The sequence below is a fragment of the Hemiscyllium ocellatum genome, chromosome 7, assembly GCF_020745735.1.
Source record: "Hemiscyllium ocellatum isolate sHemOce1 chromosome 7, sHemOce1.pat.X.cur, whole genome shotgun sequence".
In the NCBI taxonomy this organism is placed as follows: Eukaryota; Metazoa; Chordata; class Chondrichthyes; order Orectolobiformes; family Hemiscylliidae; genus Hemiscyllium; species Hemiscyllium ocellatum.
Window position 1 is genome coordinate 114,461,332 of NC_083407.1, and position 21,995 is coordinate 114,483,326.

Here is a 21,995-nt window from a genome sequence, read left to right on the forward strand (position 1 = left end):
GTAGGTGTGAAGTGTTGCACTTTGGGAGATCAAATGTTAAGGAAAAGTGTACAGTTAATGACAGGAGTCTGATGTACAGAAGGGTCTTTGGATTCAAGTCCGTAGCTCGCTGAAAGTGGCTACACAAGTGGATAAGGTGGTAAAGAAGGCGTTTGGCATGCTTACCTTTATTGGTAAGTCCAAGAGTCATGTTCATAGATTCCCTACAGCGTAGAAACAGGTCCTTCAACTCAGCAAGTCCACACCAAACCTCTGAAGAGTAGCCCACCCCAGACCCATTCCTCTACATTTACCACTGACTAATGCACCTAACCCTACACGTCTCCAAACATTATGGGCAATTTAGCATTTTGGATTGTGGGAGGAAACCAGAGCACTTGGAGGGAACCCACCCAGACACGGGGAGAATGTACAAAATCCACACAAACAGTCACCTGAGGCTGGAATCAAACCCGGGTCCCTGGCGCTGTGAAGCAGCAGTGCTAACCGTTGAGCCACCGTTCCAGTCCAATCTTGCAGCTTTGCAAGATTTTGCTTAGGCCACACTTAAAGAGTATTGCATTCAGTTCCTTCTGCCACATTACAGGAGGGATACGGAGGCTTTGGAGAGATGCAGGGGAGGTTTATCAGGATGCTGGCTCGATTAGATGGTATGAGCTAGAAGGAGAGGCTAGAAAGTCTCAGGCTGTTTTCTATAGAGCAGCAGAGGCTGAGAGGAGACTTGATAGAGGTCGCTCAAATTATGGTTTGCATAGATAGGGTTGATGGTCAGAATCTTTTCCCCAGCGTTTAAATGTCTATTACTAGGGGGCACACATTGAAGGTAAGAGGGGGGTAAGTCCAAAGGAGACATGAGGGGCAGGTGTGTTTATATAGAGAGTGGTAGGAGTCCGGAATGTTCCGCCAGGGGTAATGGTGGAGGCAGCTATGATAAAAGAGCTTTTAGAAAACTTCATGAATATACCAGGAATGGAGGGATATGGACCAAGGGTAGGCAGAAAGGATTAGTTTAATTCATGGGCCGCAAGGCCCATTCCTGTGGCTTTTACTGTTCTATGTTCTATGACTAAACTACCCATTTAGCATCTTACCATATCCTTTGCCTACAAGCACAATTTCCCACCTTTATCCGTGAGCGATCCTACCCTCTCCCTTGTTATTGTCTTGTTTTCAACATATGTACAGAATGCCTTGGGATTCTCTTTAACCCTACACGCCAAGGTCATTTCATGGTCCTTTCTTGCTCTCCTATATTCCTGCTTGAGTACTTTCCTGCTTCCTTTATATTCTGCACGGGCCCTGTCCAATTTTAGCTTCCTGAATCTTATATGATTCTTTACTAAATTCACAACCTCCTTCGTGCCATCCTTGACCCTCCTCTTTACTAGGAGAAAGTGAGGACTGCAGATGCTGGAGGTCAGTTTCCTCATTTCCCCTCCCCCCACCTTATCTCAGTCCCAACCCTCGGACTCAGCACCGCCTTCTTGACCTGCAATCTTCTTCCTGACCTCTCCGCCCCCCCACCCCTTCTCCGGCCTATCACCCTCACGTTAACCTCCTTCCACCTATCGCATTCCCAACACCCTCCCCCAAGTCCCTCCTCCCTACCTTTTATCTTAGCCTGCTTGGCATGCCTTCCTCATTCCTGAAGAAGGGCTTATGCCCGAAACGTCGATTCTCCTGCTCCTTGGATGTTGCCTGACCTGCTGCACTTTTCCAGCCCTCCTCTTTACTGGAACCTGCCAGTGCTGAACTCTGATCAGCCTGTCTTTAAACAACTCCCACATGTGTAATGTGGATGTGCCTGATAACAACTCCTCCTAATTAACACGCCCCAGCTCCTGCCCGATTCCGATATAATTCACCCTCCCCCAGTTTAGGTCTGTAAAGTCCTGACTTATCCTTCTCATAGCTATCTTAAAACCTAAGCAGTTGTGATCACTGTTTCGAAAATGCTCTCCCAATGGAAGGTCAGTTATCTGGCCAGACTCATTAGCTAAAACTTCTAGTCGGACTAGCCATATACTGTATCAAGAAACCCTCTTGAATGCACTTAAATTGTTTGCCACCTAAGCCTCTTGCTATCAGAGAGTCCCAGTCAATATTGGGGAAGTTAAAAGTCACCCACTATGACAACCCTGTTACTATTTATCTTTGCATGATTTGCTGACATTGGTAGTCCTCAATGTCTCAATAGCTGTTGGGGCCCAATAGTTTCATCCTATCAGAGTCATTGCACCCATTGTATTTTTGAGCTCAACCCATATTCCCTCAGTGGATGAGCCCTCCACTATGTCCTCTCTGATTATAGATGTAACATTCTCCCTGATTAGTAATGCAACTCCTCCACCTCTTTTATCTTCCTCTCTATCTTGTCTAAAACAACAAACCCCTGGAATGTTGAGCAGCCAGGCCTGTCCCTCTCTCAACCAAGCCCAATATCATAGTCCTATTTACTAATCCAGGCTCTAAGCTCATCTGCCTTAGCCATTACACTCCTTGCATTGAAATAAACACACGGTAGCCCATTTATACCATCATGTTCATTTACATGTCTCTGCCTGTGCTTCCTTTCTGATTTACTGGTCCTTACATCTATCTTCCCCTCAATCCCTCCACTTGCTGACCTGCTGCTCTGGTTCCTAGCCTCTGCCACTCTATTTAAACCCCCCCCCCCGAGTAGCATATGTTGTTCTCCCTGTGAGGATATTGGTTCCCCTCCAGTTTTAGGTGCAACCTGTCCTTTTTGTACAGGTCACTTCTACCCCAGAAGAGGTTGCAATGATCCAAGAGCTTGAAACCCTGTCACTGCACCAGCTCCTTAGCCATCTGTCCTCTCTTTCTACTCCTTGCCTCACTAGCAGTAACGCTGAGATCATTACCCTCGAGGTCCTGCTTTTCAATCTCTTTCCTAACTCCCAGTACTCCCTCCACATCCCTCTTCCTACCTCCCTCTTCATTGGTACCAATGTGCGCTATGACTCACCCTCCCTGTCAAGAATTTTATGCAACCGCTCAGAGACATCCTTGACCCTGGCAGCTGAGAGGCAACACACCATCCTAGAGTCTCAAACATGTCACGGAAACATCTGCCTGTGCCCTTAATGAGCAAGCTGAGAAGTGGCAGATGGAGTTTAATTTAGATAAATGTGAGGTGCTGCACTTTGGAAAGGCAAATCAGGGCAGGACCTGTACACTTAATGGGAAAGTCCTGGGGAGTGAGGCTGAACAGAATCCTTGCAGTGCAGGTTCATAGCTCCTTGAAAGTAGAGTCACAGGTAGATAGGATAGTGAAGAAGGTGTTTGGTACGCTTTCCTTTATTGGTCAGTGCATTGAGTATAAGAGTTGGGAGGTCATGTTGTGACTGTACAGAATATGGGTTAGGCCACTTTTGGAATCCTGCGTGCATTTCTGGTCTCCCTGCTGTCAGAAGGATGTTTTGAAACTTGAAAGGGTTCAGAAAAAAATTACAAGGATGTTGCCAGGGTTGGACGATTTGAGCTTTATGGAGAGGTTGAATAGGCTGGGACTGTTTTCCCGGGAGCATTGGAGCCTGAGGTTTACAAAATCATGAGGGGTATGGATAGGGTAAATAGACAAAGTCCTTCTCCCTGGGGTGGGGGAGTCCAGAACTAGAGGGCATAGGTTTAAGTTGAAAGGGGAAAGATTTAAAAGGGACAACTTTTTCACACAGAGAGTGGTGTGTATGAGCTGCCAGAGGAATTGGTGGAGGCTGGTACAATTATAACCTTTCGGAGGCATCTAGATGGGTATATGAATGGGATAGGTTTAGAGGGATATGGGCCAAATGCTGACAAATGGGACTAGATTTATTTAAGATACCTGGTTGGCAGGGATGGGTTGGATGGAAGGGTCTGTTTCTGTGCTGTATATCTCTATGACAGTCTCCCCACCACAATTGCTTTCTTGGATGTTGCCCGACCCTGCTCTACAGCAGAGCCAGCTGTGGTGCTACAGACCTGGCTGCTGCTGTTGTACTCCCGAGTGGCTATTCCCCTCAACAGTATCCAAAACTGTATATCTGTTAGAAAGGGGAACAGCCACAGGAAACTCCTGTACTACCTGCCCTGCCTCTCCTCCAGGTCACCCATTGACCTGACTGAACCTGTGGTGTGACCACTTCCCTGTAACTCGTGTCTATTACGCTCTGTCCCCTCTATGTTCCTCAGCGTGTCCAACTCCCACTCCAAATGAACAGCAGTCTGTGAGGAGCTGTAGCCGGTCACACTTCCTGCAGACAGAGAGTCAGGGACACTAGACTTCTCCCTGATCTCCCACATCTGGGGGAGGAGCATACCACTGCCCTGACTGCCATCTGTGCCCTTTTATGCTTAGAAAGATAGAAGAATCTTACCTTCCCTTTACCCATGCCCATGTTTCTCACAGAAGTTCAGCCTTCACCTGAGCCCGCACTTATTCCGACCAGCAGCACTCCCTCCACATAGCAGCCCCTCTCAAACGGTTTCGTTGTTAATTTCCAATTAACTGTTTACTCAAATTACAATGCAATCTTTACAAACTGATCAAGTACCCGCTAGGGTTACAACAAAGTTTCTAACAGCCTCTTTCAATTTTTCACTCGTTTTGTTTGGTTATAGGAGGAGGGAAGGAAGAAAGCACGACAGTGGTGTTTCGGAGTGCAAACGTTATGCATATTTGTTATCTTACTTAGTGGGTTTATTATAATAAAGCTAATTGTTTTCTTTGATAAACTATAAAGAAAATATTTTCTTTTATTAAAACTAATAAGCAGACTTGTATTCACTGAATTGGCAAGTTTATCCGTTTCATAGTAAGAACACCGACAAGCAAAAGGTAAGTGGAGCAATTCAGCCTCCTCCTCCTCATGTGATCGCAGCACTACCTCTGATCCCAGATTACATTTACCACAGATATGGAGTTCCTCCAGCAATTTCTGTTTTTAGTTCAAATCTCCAGCTCTTTGTTTTATACACTTAAAATAGGTTGTTCAGCTATTCCACAGTTGCTATTGATGAGTCAATGATGATCTCATCATAGGATCTGTTTAGCTCCGAACCTAACTTTCTGAGTTGAATGTAACATGATGCTTGAATGATATGTTCCTGCCAGACAGTGTATATTGGAAGCTAGGAATTAGTCATTAATGGGTGGATTTGAGCAGAAGCTTGGCAACTCAAGCTGAAAGTATTCTGTAGGTTTTGTCACATGGTATTGGAAGACAGATTCTCTGATCACAGCACCAACAAATGTTCTTGGATCTTCCATCAGAAAGATGGGGGTCACCAAGTGTTCTGAATCATCAGAGGCCATTGATTTGGTGAATATTGCAAACTGGCTAGCTCCTTTCTAATGTGTTCAACGTATGGTAATGTAAATTGAAATAGTCACCTTTGGCTATGGTAACAGCAGCTGTTTTGTTTTTATGTCTAGAGACAAGAGCCCAACTGAAAATGAGGGCCTATAAAGTCAGGGAAAATGTAAAGTAATAGGGTAGGGGAATGGGTCTGGGTGGATTTCCCTTCGGAGGGGACTTGTGGACTTGTTAGGCCAAATGGTCTGTTTCCATGCTGTACGGATTCTATGAAAAAAAGGGAGACCATTCCTCATCTTCTATATTTTTCCACACCAACAATCTTCTCTCCAAACTTCCATTCTTAAGTTCTCTCTTTCTTCTGCTATGAAGATGCTTTATGAATAATTATTTACAGTCTCACCACCACCCATAATAGTAGTCACCCTCCCTCAGCCCTAACAGTAATCACCTTCCCTCACCTCCACACTTCTGACATTGATCACCCCCTCATTCCAACCTCCCAACAGTTATCACCCTCCCTCGCCCCCATTCCCCCCCAAAAGTGATCATGGGTTAAGTGGTGTCTGGGTTCCAGGATTGTGTAAGGGGTCCTGGTGGATAATTAGAGACTGTATAATGAGTCAGGGGTTCAGTTTAATTGTCAAAAGCAAAATATTGTAGATGCTGGAAGTATGAAATAAAAACAGAAAGCACTGCAGATGGGAGGCAGACAGACTGTGGAGACAGACAGAGTTAACGTTTCAAATTCAGTGTGAGTCTTTTATATTTGTATTTCTTTCAGTTTACTTTATCCGTTGCTCGCAATGTACCGTACTTTACCTAACACAAACTGAGTTACTGCTTTGCAGAACACCTCTGCTTGGTCTGCAGGAATGATCCTAGCCTTGCAGATGCTTGCCATTTCAATAAACCACCTTGATTTGATTTATTATTGTCACATGTACTTAGGTACAGTGAAAAGGTTTGCAATGCATACAGTACAGGCAGACCATACCACACAGTGCACGAGGCTCACAGGACAGAGCAAAGAATACAATGCTACAGCTGCAGAAAAAGTCCACAAACAGCAAGATCAACATTACATTTATAATTTGAGAGATCCATTCTGAAGCCTAAAAATAGCGGGGAAGAAGCTGTTCTTCAATCTGTTGGTATGTGCACTTCAGCTTTTGTATCTTCTGCCTGACGGAAAAGGTTGGAAGAGATTATAACCAAGGTTCAATTATGTTGATTGCCCACCCGAGTCAGCAAGAAATATAAAATCGAGCCAATGAGTGGACAGTAGGAATGCATGATGGACTGTGCTGCGTTCACAACTCTCATGCCCTGCATCTGCTACTGTGTTCTAATAATGTTGAATTACAAGCTCAAGGAACAATGCTGTTTTCGCGTATACATATTCCACTGAAGCACTTTACAGTCTCTTTGATTCAAAATTGAGTTTTACACCTTCAGGGCATGACTCCTGCATGTCCCCCAACGCAACTGGGTTTTTTTTTAAAATCGCCCTCACCAAAGTGCGCCCATTTTCTCTTTTACACATTTAACATTGATACCCATTTCACATCTTTGTCTTTCCCTTTCCCCCCACCATTAGCACTACCTTTGATTTTTGGGTACCCTCAACACCTGTTATATCTGCTCCTCATCTCAGTCTGTCAACAGGAACTTTACAAAAGAAACATTTTCCAGGTCCTTTCACTTCTGAAGAAGTCAAACCAGACTCGAAACATTAACTCTATTCTTCTCTTCATGGATGCTGCCACATCTGCCGAGTTTCTCCAACAGTTTGTTTTTATTTTCAGTCTGATTCAAATTCAGAGTGAGAATGCTTCAGTTTTGGTTTCAAAAGAACAAAACAGCCTGTATCCAATCCAAGAGTAAATATGATCAAAGAATTGAAGGTGCGGCTCAAAGATTGGCGTGGGAGAAAGTTCAAGTCAGGGCCACTGAAACCAGGTCTGGGGACTTTCCTTTTGGGAGGGGGCTTCATTTGAACTGAGCTGGGCACAGTGTTTTGCTGAGTCATATAAATAAGGCAGTAGAAAGGGCTTAGCGAGTTTTGAGAAGATTTGTAGCTCAGGTTGAGGTTGTGGATTAGGGTTTGCTCACTGAGCTGGAAGGTTCAGTTCCAGATGTTTCCTCACCCTACCAGGTAACATCTTCAGTGGGCCTCTGGGCAAAGCACTGCTGATGATTCCTGCTTTCTATTTATAGGGCTTCAAAGCAGATAGGGGAGATGTGATAAGTTAAAGAGAAAGGGAACACAATGATGAAGGGTAAAGATGCAAGATAAGCAAAGTGTGACAGGAAGGGTCAGAGGATGAGTACATTGCAGATTGAAAGAGATCGAGTGCTTAGTGGCATAGTGTAAAGACAACGATGGCTCCCATCAGCGTCAGCAAAACAAAGGAGCTTGCCATTGACTGAAGGGTACACCCCTGATCTGCACCAATGTTTAAGTGGAGATGCTCAAGTTGCTGTGAGTGATAATCACCAACAATCTGTCCTGAGCCACCCGCATTGATCTGACAGCCAAGAAAGCACAGCACTTTCTCAGGAAGCATCGGAAATTTGGCATGTCCACAAGCACCCTTACTAATTCTTGACAGATGCACCATAGAAAGCACCATCACATCATGGGATGGCAACCCGGGTTCAATTCCCAATAATCAAAGGTCCCTCACACCCTGGCTAGGCTCCCTTCCACTCTCTTCAGTTAGGCAGAAGATATAAATGTTTGAATGTGCATTCAAACAGATTCAAAAACAGTCAATTAAGGGGAAGTAATGGCCTAGTGGTATTGGACTGTTAATCCTGAGATCCATATAATGTTCCGGGAACCCGGGTTTGAATCCTGCCATGGCAGATGGTGGAATTTGAATTCAGTAAATATCTGGAATTAAGAATCTAATGATGACCATGAACGCATTACCAATCGTCTGGATCACCAATGTCCTTCAGGGAAGGAAACTGCCATCCTTACTTGGTCTGGCCTACATGTGACTCCAGACCTACAGCTACGTGGTTGAGTCTTAACTGGTAAGGGAAAGAAAAAAGGTCATGGTGAAGGGTAAAGACACAAGATAACCGGAGTGTGACAGTAAGGGTCAGAGCATGAGTATACTGCAGATTGAAAGAAAGAGATTTAGGGATGAGCAGTCAGTGCTGTCGAGCTAGCAACACCCTCAAAATTAATCTCTGTGGCTGTAATCTGCAGTTTGTTTTGTTCCCCGATGGTACAGTCTGCCCGGAGAGAGCTTGCAAAACAACACTTTTCACTGTACCTCAGTGCATGCGACAGCAATAAATCAAACTTTCAGAACTCGAAAGGCCAAAGAGTGCTATAAGGTCAAATTCATTGGTCATATTAGGCATGAAACACTGATGGGAGTTCGCTCTCAGATTGTAGCCGGTATTGGACTGGGGTGGACAAACTCAGAAATCATGCGACACCAGGTTACCCTCCCAACAGGTTCACTCGAAATCACAAAAGGTTGAGGCTGCAGGCGCTGGGTGGAAATTCCAGCTTCCCGGGCAATTCCCACGGATAAGGGTCAGCTGAGCCGGGATTTCCGCACGGTCACTACTCCAACTCTAGTCTGCGCTGCACAGGTGACTGTTGGAATATCTCTGGGGTCACACGTAAAAAAAAAGAAGTTCCTGGATTTCAGCGCTGTCTTCGCCAGTGAAGAGGGCTGGGGGCGCTAGGAGCTGTCGCTCAGTGTGGCATGTCCCTCCTTCAGTTCCCGGCCCAATGCAAACAGCGAAGACTGAGAGCTCTCAGTGAACAGCAGCTGAACTCTGGTCTGCAGCCTTTCCGCTTCGCATTTAGACGGTGGGGGGGGAGTGGATACTTTTTTCCCAATATCTTCCTGTTGTTTTCAGTACAGTTATAAGTTCTTTGAAAAATCCCGACTTAATAATTGCCATGTTTCACTTTCTCTCTGTCTTAGTAACTTACTTTACAGGAGGAAAGGTTCAGCTCAAAACAATTAATCAAAAAATTAATCAACAATTAATCAAAACAATTATTGACAAAAAAAAGACCAAGGATTAGACTTACTTCTGTCAGTGTTCGCCACCCAGAATCCAAACGACTGTGTTCTGAGGACCCGAAAAGTTTAACCCTGATTTCTCTCCACAGGCCGGCTGAGTTTTTCCAGCACCGTCTGGTTTTGGTTCTGATTTACAGCATCCACAGTTCTTTCGTATTTTTTTTTAACGCAGGCCGAACACTCGGATCAAGAACTGACACACAACTGCTGGACGAGTGAATTCCTGCCCGGAGATTGCTCGCCTTTTAAGCAAAATGTACAGTATAGTCACGCCCAGCACCAATCTCGTCATATGACATTTCTGAGCGAGCCCAGTGATTGCTGTTAGGAGTGCACCCGGCAAGTGGTGGGCCGCTGGTACTTGGCAAGGTATCAGGAAGATTGTCACCACAAGGAAACACCAGTGACACAAGGAAAGCCCCAACATTCTGGTGTGTCATTTTTTTCAGAAATACAAGACCAGTTCACACCAGGACCAGTTATTTCCCATTTTATTGTTATTAAGCCATTACACCTTGTTGAGTTAAAAATCACACAACACCAGGTTATAGTCCAACAGGTTTGTTTGGAAGCACTCTCTTTCGGAGTGCTGCTCCTTCATCAGGTAGTTGTGGAGTATAAGATCGCAGGACACAGAATTTACAGCAAAAGATTACTGTGTCTTGTAACTGAAATTACATATTGAAAAGGGTCTGGATTGTTTGTTAAGTCTCTCATCTTTTAGAGTGAGCATGTTGGTTTCAGTTCTTTCATACGTAAATTGCAGAACTTTTTAAAAATTATATTCTCAAGTGAACTTTAACAATTGGTGTCATGTCAGCCCAGATAATGCATTGAAGGTGTCAGCTATCCTGTGTGAGACGGCCCGTGCCATAATGGTCAGACTGATTCTAATCTTAAGAACAGACCGACAGAATCTTACATGGATTCATGCAGTTTTTGAGCAAAATAAAATGTAATTCTGCAAGTACAAATTCACCCCACAAACTTATATGTGTATGTACGCGTATGTGGGTGTGTGTTTGTGGTGGTGGTGGGGGGGGGCTATGAGTGTCTGTGAGAGAGTGTGTGTATATATGTGAGTGTGAAGGGCTATAATCCAGGTCTTTTTCAATGTATAATTTCAGTTACATCACACTGTAAACCTTTGCTATAAATTCTGTGTCTTACGATCTTACACTCCACAACCACCTGATGAAGGAGCAGTGCTTTGAAAGCTAGTGCCTCCAAATAAACTTATTGGACTATAACCTGGTGATGTGTGATTCTCAACTTTTGTACACCCCAGTCCATCACAGGATCTCCAAATCATTGCACCTTATGGAACAGATATGCTTCACAAGACACACTGGACCCAGGACACAACATTGTTCCTTTCCCGAGCCCAAGAGATCTCAATCAGTCAGGTTCCTGGTCCCTCAATCACTGCCAGATGAGCCTGGGTGCAGACCTCAAGTGAGGACAGGGGTCAAACAAGGCTGTGAAGTCAAAACTGTCAACGACAGGCAAACATGGAAAAAAATGTACCTCTGGATGTTTCCCCCTATTAAAGGGGGAAAGAAAAACTTGTCCCCACCTTGTCATAAAAAGGACCAAAGGAGACCATTCAGCCCATTGAGTCTGTACTGGTCTCTGCAATTACTGCAATACCACACTGTATCCCTGTAGCCCTGTGAGTTTATTTCTCTTGATCTCCTCTTAGAGTCATTGACTGTCACTGGTCCCACTACCCACAGGCAACAAGTTCCAGATCAGTACCATGTGCAGTGGAAAAAAGATTTTTTTCTGCACATTCCCCACAGCTTTTTAAGGAATCAGTTAAAGTAAGTAGAGTTGTACAGCACCGAAACAGACCCTTCACTCCAATTTGTTCATGCCAACCATTATCCTAAATGAATCTAGTCCCACTTGCTGGTATTTAAACCTCGAAACCTTTCCTATCCATATCCCCATCCAGACGCCTTTTAAATGTTGTAATTGTACCAGCCTCCACCACTTCCCAGGCAGCTCATTCCATACACGTACCACCCTCTGCATGAATACATCGCCTTTTAGGTCCTTTTAAATCTTTCTCCTCTCACGTTAAACCTCTGTGCTCTAGCTTTGGACTCCCTTACCTTGGGAAAAGGTCTTTGGCAATTCACCTGAGCTATAAACCCTCATAATTTTATAAACTCCAGGGAAAACAGCCTCAGCCTATTCAGCCTCTCCCAAAAGCTCAAACACTCCAAACCCAGCAACATCCTTGTAAATCTTTTCTGAATTCTTTCTAGTTTAACAATATATTCCCTATAGCAGAGAGATCTAAATTGACTGCAGTATTCTAAATGTGGCCTAACCAATATCCTGTACAGCCCCAACATGACATCCCAACTCTGCTACTCAATGCACTGACCAATAAAGGCAAGTGTACCAAATGCCTCCTTCATTAGCCTGTCTACCTGTGGTTCTACCTTCCAGGGACTGTGAACCTGCACCCCAAGTTTCTTTGTTCAGCAACACTCCCCAGGATGCTACCATTAAGTGTATATATCCTGCCCTGATTTGCCTTACCAAACTGAAACACCGCACATTTATCTAAATTAAACTCCATCTGCCTCTCATCGGCCAACGTTGTGGTGTACACTGAGGTAACCTTCTTCACCATCCGCAACACCCACTAACTTTGGCATCATCTGCAAACTTAGTAACCATCCCTCTTATATTCAAATCCAAATAAGTTATAAAGTCTTTTCCCTGGGTGGGGGAGTCCAGAACTAGAGGGCATAGGTTTAGGGTGAGAGGGGAAAGATAGAAAAGGGACCTAAGAGGCAACCTTTTCACACAGCAGGTGGTGTGTGTATAGAATGACCTGCCAGATGAAGTGGCGGAGGCTAGTACATTTGTAACATTTAAAGGCATCTGCATGGGTATATGAATAGGGAGGGTTTAGAGGGATATGGGCCAAGTGCTGGCAAATGGGACTAGATTAGGTTAGGATATCTGGTCAGCATGGATGAGTTGGACTGAAAGGTGTGTTTCTGCGCTGTACATCTCTTATGACTCCATGACTCTATGTAAATGGTCACAGGTTTCTAGTCTGAAAAATAACCCTCCACCATCACCCTCTGTCTCCTACCAAAGCAATGTACTCTGCCTGAGCAAAATAAGACTCATGTTCAGACCAATTGCCCACAGGTGGTTTCCAAGCAGAGTCTGGCCATCATAACCCAACTGGAACCAAATGGAGACCTTCAGACATTGTGGCACAGGGCAACATTTGCAGAAGGTAACAGACGTGATATAGGAAGATTACAGAATCACACAGACAGAAGCAGGCCATTTCATCTATCATACCCATGCTGACAGTTTGAAAGAACTGGTCAATTAGCATCATCTCCTACTGAGGAAGTCTTGTTGTGCCATGGGTAACATCCCTACCTCTGGACCCACTCCAAAAATTGATGGCTGCAGACGGAGTACCATGGCCAAACATGTTGATTGTCAATAGGCAAATCCTTCCAATATGTCTCTGGCAGGCAGTAAGAGTGAGAGAGTCAGCTGGTGGAATCCTTACTGTATAGAAGTTCTTACTGCGCAATAATGTAATTTTCATTCTGAATAACTACCTACACACATCTCTATTTGTGACAGAAACTTTCCCTTTTCAAATCTTTATTATGATACCCTTTTTCAATGTTACTCATGATTCTGTTTTCAATACTCTTTCGAGTAACACACTCCACACCTTCAAACTTACAGGTTGATAAAAATAATTCCTGAAATAAGGGTGGGCAAGAAAGAAAAGATGTCCTATGTCTGAGTTGGAACTTAACTTCCTTGTTGACATTCTTGCCTGAGCAGTTGTTGAAAACCCATTTTAACTACAGCAACACTTAAATACCTCACTGAAATCCAAAATAAAGCAACGTCACAGCAAGGTGGACAGAGCCCTTGAAGAAAACAACTCAAACAATGAACTAGGAAGGTTAAAATGACACAAAAAATGTCTTTGGCACTCAGGATTAAGGAAAATCCCAAGGAGTTTTAAACATATATAAAGGGCAAGAGAGAGGGAGAGAGTAGGACCACTCACGGACAAAAGAGGGAATTTATGAGTAGAATTGGGTGAAGTGGTGAGGTCTTTAATGAATATGTTGCATTGGTATTCACCAAGATGAAGGACATGGTGAGTCTAAGAGGGGTATGTTGATATTCTAGAATATGCCAATACAAAAATGGTGTTGGTGTTTTGAAAAGCATTAAGGGAGACAATTACCCAGGGCCTGATGGAGTCTATCCCAGAATGCTGAGGGAGGGAGGTGAGGAAATGTTTGGACCTTTGTATGAAATCTTTATATCCTTTTTAGTCACAGGAGAGATCCAGCGCTGTTCTTTTGTTTAAGAAGGGCAAAGCAACAGTCTGGGCAATTACAGGCCAGTGAACCTTATCTCACTAGTAGGGAAATTATTGGAGAAGTTTCTTAGGGATAGGATTGACTCACATTTGAAAAATATATCTACTTATTAGTGATAGGCAGCACGACTTTATGTGGAGAAGGTTGTGTCTCACAAACCTGATTTGTGATTTTTGATTTGGAGAAGCTAGTGTTGGACTGTGGTGGACAAAATTAAAAATCACACAACACCAGGTTATAGTCCAACAGGTTTATTTGGAGACACTAACTTTCGAAGTGCTGCTCCTTCATCAGGGTGGTTGTGAAAAAGGACCGTAAGACACAGAATTTATAGCAAAAAGATTACACTGTCATGCAGCTGAAATGATTTGTTGAACAAACCTAGCTTAAGTTTTTCATCTTTTAGAATGGGTTGCAGCTTTCGGTTCTTTAATATGTAAACCTCAGAACTTCTGTTAAGTCACATTCTCAAGATAACTTAGGGTTTAATAACAAAAGGTGCCATCTCAGCTCAGACAATACATTAAAGGTGTGAGGTTAAAGTCTGACTGTATCCCAATCTGGTTCTATTTCTAAAGTGGAATTTAAAAATATTACATGGAGTGACTGCCTGTAGGTTATACATTTTTTGAGCAAAATAGAATGTATCTGCAAATATAACTGAGGAAGTGACAAAGATGATTGATGAGGGCAAGCTGATAGATGTTTTCTTTATGAACTTGCAAAATCTTTATCAAAGGTAACTCATGGCAGGCTGATGGAGGAAGTGATGTCATGTGGGATCCACAGTGAGCTTGTAAGATTGTGGGATATAGGTCAAGTAGTGTTGCTTCTGAAATTATAATTACTTATACAAAGTAAATGAACTCACACCAGTGTGTAATTGTTTCAGCCAAGAGCTGAGCCAACAAGAATGGAAACTATGCGGAGGAAATGCATGATTTTTTTTTGTATTAGCTAAAAATGTATGCAAGAAAGAAACGGGACTGCAAAACAATGGTAGATATTACAGGCGACTAGATAAAATGCTGTGAGGGGAGGCAGTTAAGCTAGATACGCCTGTACAAACAGTAGGTATAAACATCTGTTTCCCACTTTTACAGAAACACAGGAACAAACCCCAAATAAAAAGGTCTTAACGATCTGTATGAGAGGGGAGGCACAGATGGAGGGAGTAGATAATGGTAAGGAAAGGATATGCCTAACAATGACCCACAGCAGGATGAGGTCAAACGGCTTTGTGAGGCCAGAAATAAGCATTTTGTCACAGACGAGGCTGGATAAGGCAAGAGATAAACAGGAGTGATGGGTACCGGTCTTAGGGAAGTGGAGGATGTAAACAGGGGAGGAGCGATGAAATTTTAAAAAAATATAGAAACCAAATTATATAAATATCGAGTATTCATTGAATTCGGTGTGTGAGTCCCTTACCTTGTACACAGACAGACAGTGGACTTCACACCCTCTTGCAAGAGTAAAATAAAGGACACTACTGATTCAGATTTTGTCTCGGACTGAAATTATTGAAGTGTGTGAGCTTAGTTTCCCACAAGATAGATATAGAACGGTTGCAGTCTTTGAAGAGAGACAGTAGCGATAGAAGGGTGTTTTTCTGACTGGAGATCTGTGACCAGTGATTTTCTGCAGGGGTTTGGGCTGGGACCCCAGTTCTTTGTCATAATTATCGATGATTTGGAGGAGATTGTAAGTGGCCTTATTAGTAAGTTTGCAGATAACACAAAGATTGAGGGAGCTGAGGATTGCCAAAGGATACAGGAGAATGGAGACAGGCTGATGACTTGGGCAGAGAAAGAGCAGATGGAATTTAATCGGGACAAATGCGTGATGATAAATTTTGAAATATCTAGGCAGGAGGAAAGTGTTCAGTAAATGGCAGGACTCTTCGTAGCACCAACATACAGAGGGATCTAAGTGTACAGTGGGTAAGGTGATTAAGAAGGCATACGACATCAATTGGGGAATAGAGTGTAAAAATTGGCTTGTCATGTAGCAGCTGTATAGAACTTTAATGAGGCTACATTTGGAATTTTGTGTACAGTTCTAGTTGTCACATTACCAGAAGGAAATGGAGGATTTGGAGAGGTTACCAGGACGTTGCCTGGTTTGGTGGGTAATAGCTCTGAGGAGAGATTGGACAAACTAGGTTTGTTTTCATTTGAACATCAAAGGATGAAGGGGTAACCTGATAGAAGTTTATTAAAATTATGAGAGGCATGGAGAGATTGGATAGTTGGAGAGTCTTTTTCTCAGAGCAGAAATGCCAATTCCTAGACTACATAGAATGAAGGTAAATGGGGTACATTTAAAAAAGATGTGAAAAGCACGTTTGTTTTTACCCGAAGGGTGGTAATTGCCTGGAATGCATTGCCAGAGGAAGTTGTGGAGGTGAATACCATTGTAAATTTAAGAGACACCTTGACAGAAATATTAACTAGTAGAGAATAGAAAGAGACAGACCATGCAGAGGCAAAAGGATTTTAGTTTAGAAATGCACCATGTGTCAGCTCAGTCTCGGTGGGCTAAAGGGCCTGTGTCTGTGCTATACTTTTTTTTGTTCTAAAACAACCAACTACACATTTCCTTATTTAATCATATGCCAACATCTTGGGCTCTCAATCTAATAACATCAGTCGAAACGATGTAGAAGTTCAGTTAGCAAGCCCACACCTTGGGGAAAGGGGATAGAATACCAACTTGTATTAAGAATGTAAACTAAAAACTACTTTATCTGACAGTGAACACATTAGTACAATGGAATAAAACTTCATGGCACGGTGGCTCAGTAGTGAGCACTGTTGCCTCACAGCACCAGGGGCCTGGGTTCAATTCCAGCCTCATGCAACTGTGTGGAGTTTGCCCCTATATCTTCAGATGCTCCGGTTTCCTCCAACAATCAAAAGATGTGCAGGTTACATGAATTAGCCATGCTAAATTGCCCATAGTGTTCAGGGATGTGCAGGTTAGGTGCAACAGTCAAGGGTAAATGTAGAGTAATAGGGTGGGGGGGATGGATCTGAATGGGTCACTCTTTGGAAGGTTGGTGTGGACGTGTTGGGCTGAAGGGCCTGTTTCTGAACCGTAGGGATTCTATAATAATAGCCCAGTCCTCAAAGTCTCATGAAGTCAGGACCAACTTGATAACAAATGATTCATCAAAACAAGATTTATTTTACTGTATGTTGAGTCACTTGAGATTTATGATAATGCACGTGATCCACGCGGCTGACAACAGCTGTTGCACAACATAGGAATACATTCTTCACAAGTAAATGTCAAAAGTTTCCTCAAATATCAGCTCTCCCTATTTTTACCGTCAATTCCCAGAAACTACATGTAAAGACAAATAGTGCCGTCATTTCAACTGTTGGAATGTTCCTCAATACATTCCAGACCAAACTACTTTGCTCTTGGAGTGATGTTTAAGAAGTGAGGCCAGACCTAATAGAATGCTTCCTGCAGGTAAAGTTGCACTGATGTATTTTGAAAATAGACTTACAAGGTTGATACCAGAACTAATGGATTCCTGATGAAGGGCTTTTGCCCGAAACGTTGATTTTCCCACTCCTTGGATGCTGCCTGACCTGCTGTGCTTTTCCAGCACCACTCTAATCTAAACACCAGAACTAATGGGTCTATCAGAAAGTTTTTATAGAATATCTTGAAGACTGCAGACCTGGTAAAAGTACAAATTGTACAAACCTGGGTCAGAGGGTGAATTATGTGGCGAATGCAAAGATGTCCCCCTTGATTTGAACAAGTTGAGTGAGTGGGCTAATGCATGGCATGTAAATGTGATGTTGTCAACTTTGGTAGCAGAAACAAGGAGGCAGATTATTACGTGAATGGTGATAGATTGGGAAAAGTGTCGGTGTTGTGAGATTCCTGATGAAGGGCTTCAGCCTGAAACGTCAATTTTCCTGCTCCTCAGATGGCTGCCTGACCTGTTGTGCTTTTCCAGCAACGCAATCTCAATTCAACCTAGCTGCTGTGAGACCTGAGTGTGATTGTACACCAGTCACAGGAAGTAAGTGTGCAGGTCCAGCGATCTGCGAAGAAGGTAAGTGGTGTGTTGGCCTTCACAGCAAAAGGATTCGAGTACTGGAGCAGGGATGTCTTGCTGCAATTGTGCTGGGCCTTGGTGAAAGTACAGCTGTGCAGTTTTGGTCTCTTAATCTAAGGAAAGACATTCTGACTGCGGAGGGAGTACAATAAAGGTCTACCAGACTGATTCCTGGAATGATAAGACTAATGAATGAAGACCGACTGGATCAGTTAGAGACAATATTCACTGGTGTTTAGAAGAATAGGGGGCCTCATAGGATACTAACAGGGTGTAAATCCTGGAAGGATGTTCCTGATAACTCCAGAGTTCAGAACCAGGGGTCACAATTTTAGTGTAGAGGGCGGACCACTTCTGACTGAGGTGAGGAGAAATTTCTTCATCTAGAGAGCCTGTGGAATTCTCCGGTACAGAAAGTGGTTGCGGCCAAAGCATTGAATGCTTTCAAGCAGGAATTAGAGATAGTTCATAGGACTAAAGGGGTCAAAGGGTATGGGGAGATAGCAGGAATAGGGGACTGTGTTGGATGATCAGCTGTGAGCATTCTGACTGGCAAAGCTTGATCAAAGGGCCCAATGGCCTACTCCTACTTCCATTTTCTATGTTTCTCGAAAAGGGTATCACAGCAAAGACATTGAAAAATATTTTTATTGAGGAGGGGAATGCAAAACCCAGGGCTATAAATTTAAAATAGTCACTGATGAATCAATACCAGCCCAGACCCCCTCAAAACCTTTCAAGAAAGTAGCCCAGACCCTCACTTTGCATGTTGTTTTAAGTAGATGTGACACAGATATTCCAGGAGGGATGCAGTTGATCAAACCACGTAGTTTTAAATAAAGCAGAATTTATTTACAAGAGTACCAAATGAAACACAAACAAAAGAGAACAGAATACCGAATAACTTAACCTATCCGAAAACCCAACAGATCATCCCCACTGAATGGTGCTGTTCCAAATACTTGCAACAGTCCCCATAAACGACTCTTGGTACAAAAGTAAAATAAAACACAGGGCCTGACAGGAGAGATGTCAGAGAGAGGGGATCAGCATGGACCTGTTCCTTTGGTCTAGCTGCTTCAAAACACTACTGCTCGCATGCTAGACCAAACCAGAGAAAAGTTGAGCTAAGAGAACTGGTTGCTCCCCTTTCATTGTACAAGTTTTTTTAAAGAACTTAAAAGCCTTTTGCCTGAGACAGTATCAAATTGGCTACAATCAAATTGGCCCTAAAACCCATCCAAGCACAGACTTTTCGAAACCTGCGTTTTTACGACCTCCTGAAAAGACCCAAGGACAACATGACCTTGCTAAAGGAGCAGCTTCGTCACAATGGAATTAAGGATAATATACCTTTCTGTTCTTCAGCCAGAATATGGTTAGAACTGGAACTTGCTAGTCTCCAGAGTACTTGAGGTGAATAGCACAGAACTTTGAAGGGGGACTTACATATGATGAAGAAAGAAGAGGATGTGTTGACAAAGTTCGACTAAGTAAAGTCAGAGAAGACTCATGCAGAACATAAACACAGTATTATGATCTCCGTCAAAGATGATCAACATTTTTTTAAGAAGAGAAATCCACATCTCCAGTTCTTTACTGAAAGAATTAGGACAGTAGAACCACAATTTAAATGGAAGAAATAAATGAAAATTTTATTTTACAAGAATCAAACAAAGCAAACACTAAATAGCTCACTGCCCTATACTCTAAAAGTAGAATCAACATGAGTTAAATATCAATTACCAGGCAAACTGCAGTTATTATAAACTATAACTTGTACATTAAATAGTAGATATATTTAACTAAGATCTTACAAATTGGCTAGACAGTCTATCTAACACAGTCTATCAATCTTGGAACAAGTGGGGACTGCAGATGCTGGAGTGTCAGAGTCGAACAGGGTAGCGCTGGAAAAGCACAGCAGGTCAGGCACCATCTGGTGAGCAGGAGAGCCCTGATGAAGGGCTTATGTCCGAAACGTCGACTCTCCTGCTCCTCGGATGCTGCCTGACCTGCTATGCTTTTCCAGCGCTATCCTTTTCAACTTGGTCAGAAAATTCTTCAGAGCTTTGTCTTCCTCATGAAGAATTTCAGTTTTGTTTTAATCAGCTGAACGTTGTGCATAACCAATCCCCACTGCACAGGCACAGTCTTCCTAAAGATGGCACACCTCTGCAGATCCTGCTCAGCTCTGCTTATGATGGTGTAGATCCACAAATGTTATCAACATTTGACTGCAGGATGACATCTCTCATTCAGCCTGCTTCAGCAACTATCCACTTGTGTCTTCTCAGCTTCTGTTTTCTTCAGCCTGTTCGTACGGCTCCCTATTGTTTTGTCCCCTACTTTTTGAGCTCCGATGGCTCAATCTCCTTTCATATGGTTTTATATGTTGGGATGGGGAAGGGATTTACTAAAGAAACAGGGTTTCAGCCAGGGGGAGTTAGTGTAAAGGCAGTGTTTCATCCCCAAAATACCCGACACCTTGACAGGCTTTTTTTTGCAACAGACCTCATACAGCAGTCCATGGGATTATGCCCTCTGAAAGAAAAACAACACAGGATCTAAGGGAGCGTCACAATTGGTACAAATCGGTCAAAATTTCACAGCAGCCTTAACAAAGTAGGAAACGTCAGGATCCTGCAAATTGGTGAATCAGGCAGACACAGCGAGGTGTAGTGTGATATTCTGAGAAAAATTACTACCATGGGTAATGTATATTAAGTACTCATCACTAATTTGTCACTAAGTGTAAGATTTATTGCTACTGCTAAGGCATTTTAGCAGTAGCAAGACTAACTAGGAGGGGTGGATCTATGTGTAGGATCCTTTTCAGAGGGGCAATGCAGACTCAATGAGCTGAATGGTCTCTATCTGCACTGTAGGGATTCTATGATTCTAGTTGGAACAGCCTGGGTTCTGGGTTTTGGAATGTGAACAACAGCTGGTATCACTGTGGTGCAACAATAAGAGCTATGTGGTCACTCCAAAGGTTCAGCATATGCAGGGAGGGAAGGAATGGATGACCACCAGGCAGTCAAAAAGGCGAAGGCAGGTAGTACAGGTGAATACTTCAAATAATATTCACTTTCAAATATGGATGAGAGCATGGTACGTCTGACAGTCCGGTCAGAGCCAAGCCCATGGTTAGAAGAAAACCATAATGATTGGTGTTTTGGTAGTTAGGCAAGCAGACAGACTTTTCTATACCTGCAAAAATGCATCCAAGATGGTGAATTACCTCCTTGGTGCCAGGGTCAAGGATGGAATGGCACGGTGGTTAGCAGTGCCACCTCACAGCGCCAGGGACTGTGTTCAACTCCACCCTGGAGTACGTGGAGTTTGCACATTCTTGCCATATCTATGTGGGTTGCTTCCAGGTGCTCTGGTTTCCTCCCACAATCCAAAAATATGCAGGTTATTGGCTGTACTAATTTGCCCATAATGCCCAGGGATATGCAGATTTTGTGGATGATTCATGAGGAATGCAGGGTTGCTCGTCTCAGGGTGGGAGTGGATTTGATAGGCTGAAGAGCTTGCACATTGTAGGGATTCTATGATTCTATTCAATGTCACTGAGCAGCTAGAGTCCATCTTTAGGGGTAGGGTGACCAATCAGCTAGCTATAGACCACATTGGAATCAATGAGATTGGCTGAATGAGAGATGTGGTCCTGCAGTCAGCATTTAGCGACCTAGGTTAAGAAGAATAGCAAGCAAGAATTCAAAAGCAGTAATCTCAAAATTGCTCCCAAAGCCACATGCATTGGAAGGAGGAGTTTTGAGGCATTGTGACGGGCTCCGGGAGATATGGGATCAGATAGGATGCAACTGAACAGAATCAGGTCTAAGTTTCTTGAGGGATGTTGTTCTGACACCCCCGGGGAAAGTAAAAACCAGTTTAGTAGGGAATGGAGTAGGTTCAGTTGGGACGTAAATAAGAATGAAAATGGAAGGCAGAAAGTTAAGTGGATCAGTCTGGAAGGCAGAGGAAGTAAAGGTGAGAGAATTATCAAAAATCTTCCAGGAGTCCTGAGATTCTAGAAAAGTCTCCAAGGATTGGAGAACTGCCAAGATAACACCTTTCTTTAAAAAGGGAGGAATGGACATTTAAAAAAAAGGACATTTAACTTAGCATC

At 43.3% G+C, this 21,995-nt stretch overlaps 1 protein-coding gene across 5 annotated transcripts in view; it reads right to left on the reverse strand.

Moving 5' to 3' along the window:
* Positions 1-9,613, reverse strand: part of LOC132817282 (caspase-8-like) — a 70,448-nt gene extending 60,835 nt beyond the window's left edge. For 4 of the 5 annotated variants that reach the window (XM_060827693.1, XM_060827692.1, XM_060827691.1 and 1 more), the window contains exon 1: positions 9,385-9,613. The gene's annotated coding sequence lies outside the window, so the exon portion shown is untranslated. Of the gene's footprint in view, positions 1-1,608; positions 1,716-9,384 lie in introns of those variants that run through there. The other variant, XM_060827690.1, reaches the window with a different exon arrangement.
* Between the last annotated feature and the right edge of the window lie 12,382 nt (positions 9,614-21,995).